Source organism: Bison bison, unplaced genomic scaffold (assembly GCF_000754665.1).
Source record: "Bison bison bison isolate TAMUID 2011002044 unplaced genomic scaffold, Bison_UMD1.0 scf7180017864286, whole genome shotgun sequence".
NCBI lineage: Eukaryota > Metazoa > Chordata > Mammalia > Artiodactyla > Bovidae > Bison > Bison bison.
The window spans coordinates 3,103,280-3,107,205 of NW_011494858.1; the positions used below are offsets into that span (position 1 = coordinate 3,103,280).

Sequence of the window (3,926 nt, forward strand, 5' to 3'; positions counted from 1 at the left end):
GCTCTCTTTCGCATCCATCCAGTTCCCGCATCCTGGGGGGCCCGGGAACCCCAGCGGGAGCCGGAGTGGGAGTGGAGAGAGATGGGGCTGGTCTCCGCGGGAGGAGAAGCCCCGGTTGGGGGGGGCGGAGCAGGGAGGTGGCGGGCGGCAGCTGGGCCGGGGGTCCAGTGTTTGGTCCCCAGCGGGCGGGACCCTGCGCGCTCCACTTCCAGGTCTGCCCCGTAGCGCGCAGTCCCTGCCAGCGCCCCTAGTTCTCGGTCCCTGCTCCCCAACTCTGGCTCCTAGAGGTCCGCGCGCTCTGGCGCGTAGTCCCAAGACACCCTCCTTCACCAGCGCCAAGTGTCCCTATCCTAGCCAGCCCGGCCCTCAGCCTCGAGCCGGTCCACTTTGCCTCTGCCAGCGTGGCAGCCCTGATTCACCCCCCCCTTTCCCGGGGTGCGCGGCCCTGGGGCCCCGAAGGAGGGATGTGGCCCGCGGGAGAGCGGCGGGTGCACACTTAGGGGGCGCGACGCCGACCCCAGCACAACTTCTTGCCGGGCTCAGAGACCCCGGGTCCCGCAGGCTGCGCGACGGGCGGACTGCAGCCCCCCCGAGGCGGGAGGATGCGCGGCCAGCACCCGGCCGGGGAAGGACTGAGCCAGGACTGGGGGTGTCGGGGTGCGCCAGGGCGGTACCGCTTTAAATGCACTTGACTCACCTGCTCCGGCGCTGTCGCCTCCTTCCTCTACTGACAGCTGGGGGCTTTGTTTTCTCCACCCACCCAGGCGGCCGCGCTCCGCCCCCACCGCCACACGTGACTCGCCGTCTGCCACTGCGGCCGCCGGCGGGGCCACCCGGGGCACCCCGGCCTGGGCCACCCCTTCCCGGGGTGCGGGGTGCAGTTGGGGACCGCCGCCCCCGAGAGGCCCCGGGCAGGTCGGAGGCCACCCGCCGGTTTGTCAGTTGGAAGGTGACACGCGGGTTAGGGCCAGGGTGAGTTGGTGACAAGGAATAAAGTGGCAGCGGGTGAAACGCGCAGAGCTTTGGGCCGCACCCAAGAGGGCGGAGGCCGGCGAGGCTCCGAAGGGCGGTTTAAGAGGCGACGCCGCACCCCGAAGTCTGTACCTGTAACTGGGAGCCTGCCAGCCGCCTTGCATCTACTTCTTAGGCCAAAGGTTTATACTCCTACCTGGCAAACAATGGATACTGCGGAGCTAACTAGTTTTGTCCTGGACGTTATTAATTAAACTAGGCAACTCTAAGCTGAACCATATGATAAACAGTGTAATCAATAATAGCAATAGCAAGTTCTACTGAGGTTTCAAATCTGCTGCTTGTTGGTGCCGCTTGATATTTGGATTCTGTTTGGAAAATGGAATCCAGGCTGAGGACGCAAACTCCAGATTATTGATGTGGGCACGCACGCATCCATTTGGAACAGCACCAAGTTTTAATGAAATGAATTGAGAAAATGTTCTGGCCTCAAGACCCAGCTGGGTCTCTCTCGCTTTTGGAAGTGGTCCCCACCCTTGCTGATGGCCAGTGCCTGAAACTGCAGGAATGTGTTGTCTGAATCCTTCCTTTTGCCCTTGGAGGACACACACATACCTTTGTTCTCTCCAAATAGCAACTCATGGGAAATCCTGTCCCCAAATCCCCAGCATCCATTAAAGTGAAGTCTGCATAGACTTTGCACTGCGCTTCCCAAAGTGATGTGCAGAGGGATCACCACCTGGCCTTGTTAAAACCGAATTCTGATTGCATGCGTCTGAAGTTGGAACTGGGTTCCTGTATTTTTGCAAACTCTTAGGTAACATCAGGGGCTTACCAAGTGGTGCCAGTGGTAAAGAACCCGTCTGCCAATGCAGGAGACATAAGAGATGTGGGTTCGATCCCTGGGTCAGGAAGATCCCCTGGAGAAGGGCATGGCAACCCACTCCAGTATTCTTGCCTGGGAAATCCCATGGATAGAGGAGCCTGGCGGGCTACAGTCCATAGGGTCCCAAAGAGTCATACATGACTGAGCGACTTAGCGCATGTAGGCAGATAACATCTGGGCTGCTGGTGTAAGGGCCACACTTTGAGTAGCAAGGCTCAGAGCATCCTTTTGGCATTGACCAGCCTATTTTCAGTCCTAACTGCACCAGTTCATTGCTTTGTGATTTCAGCCACATTCCTTAATATATTTAAGCCTTCACAACTGTAAAAGAGCCATGATCCAAATCAATCTTGAAGATCAAATGAGAAAATCCATTTAAAGTACCTAGTATAGTCCTGCCACACAAACCTGTACGTGCATGTTCAGTCATGTCCGACTCTTTGTGACCCCATGGTCTGTAGCCCTCCAGGCTCCTCTGTCCATGGGATTCTCCAGGCAAGAATACTGGAGTGGGTGGGCATGTCCTCCTCCAGGGGATCTTCCTGACCCGGGGATCAAACCTGCATCTCCTGTGTAGGCAGGTGGATTCTCTACCGCTGAGCCACCAGGGAAGCCCCCCACACAAACCTAGGGTTTGACAAATGTTAGCTAATTAGCTCTGGGGGTGATCCTTGCAGGAGCAAAGTTGGCACAAAGTCCAACGTACTGGCCAGGGGAGCGGCATGTGCCGTGGGCTCAGGATGAGGCACCCTGCCTGAAAGCCTGTGCTTTGTACCCAGAGCACCTAGCATGGGCCAGAGTTGCAGAATAGGTTGTTAAACAAATGAATGACTATAATGCACAGCAAATCATACGCATTTAAAAGTTCTGTTTCTTCTGCAGAACTTTAAATCTTGATAAATGAGTTCTGGGGTATTGAATTAAAAAATCATTTTGCTTTTCATTACAGATAATGTCCAGTTGCCTGTCGGATGGGTAATCTATTTTAATATCCAAGAGAGTAAATGGGTTGTTAAAGAGTAGTACATTTTTAATCCTCATTAAAAACCTTGAAATTTAGATGGAAATGAATTTATTAATGAAGATATGTATTCTTAGCTCTCAAAATGAATGGGTATTGTCATCATAGTTCTCATATTTCCCTTCTCTCCTCTCTCTGCCACCCCTCCCAATATTATTGTTTCCTGAGACTCTTTTCTTGGCTTTTTATTTTTCTCACTTTTTGCCATTTCCCTTGGAAATTTTATTCCTATCTTATGTTCCACTTCCAAATGTGTGGAGATTACTTCTGAATCTATGCCCACATTCTTGACCGGTTTCCAAGCTCCATTTCTGGATTACCAATTATTTGTTAGGCATTTTCACTAAATTTCCCACTAACCTAGAAGTTTCAGTGTATTCTAAATTAAACTCCTCTCTCCTCTCATAAAGTCGATACCTCCTTGATAATAAATCAAGATGATTATTTGTGTTGGAAAGCCCTCAGTGCTAATTTAGGGACGTGGCTGGGGTGTGGTTCACAGAGCATGATTGTTCCAGCTACCTTCTGGCTGCTCCAAGATGTTTCTGTGAGACTTTCCTTCAACAAGGACTGGGGCCAACTCATGTATAAACACAATTTATTGATATGACTCTTGAGACTCTTGAGAGTCCCTTGGATTACTGCAAGGAGATCAAACCAGTCAATCCTAAAGGAAATCAACCCTGAATATTCATTGGAAGGGCTGATGCAGAAGCTCCAATACTTTGACCACCTGATGCAAAGAGCTGACTCATTGGAAAAGACCCTGATTCTGGGAAACATCGAAGGCAAAAGGAGAAGGGGGCAGCAGAGGATGAGATGGTTAGATAGCATCACCAACTCAATGAACATGAATTTGAGCAAGGTCTGAGAGATGAAGGACAGGGAAGCCTGGCATGCTGCAGTCCATGGGATCACAAAGAGTCGGACATGACTGAGTGACTGAGCAATAACTGGTATGACAGCCACATAGGCAGCTGTGGGCTGCTACATAAATGGTGATCAGGGTGGATTGAGAGGCTCAGAGGCTGCACCTGTTAGGGTGGG

The 3,926-nt window shown here is 52.3% G+C and overlaps 1 protein-coding gene across 1 annotated transcript in view; it reads right to left on the reverse strand.

The window, feature by feature from the left end:
- Window positions 1-746, reverse strand: part of MAPRE2 (microtubule-associated protein, RP/EB family, member 2) — a 189,443-nt gene extending 188,697 nt beyond the window's left edge. Inside the window, exon 1 of the mRNA XM_010849765.1 lies at window positions 698-746. The gene's annotated coding sequence lies outside the window, so the exon portion shown is untranslated. The remainder of the gene's footprint in view (window positions 1-697) is intronic.
- Between the last annotated feature and the right edge of the window lie 3,180 nt (window positions 747-3,926).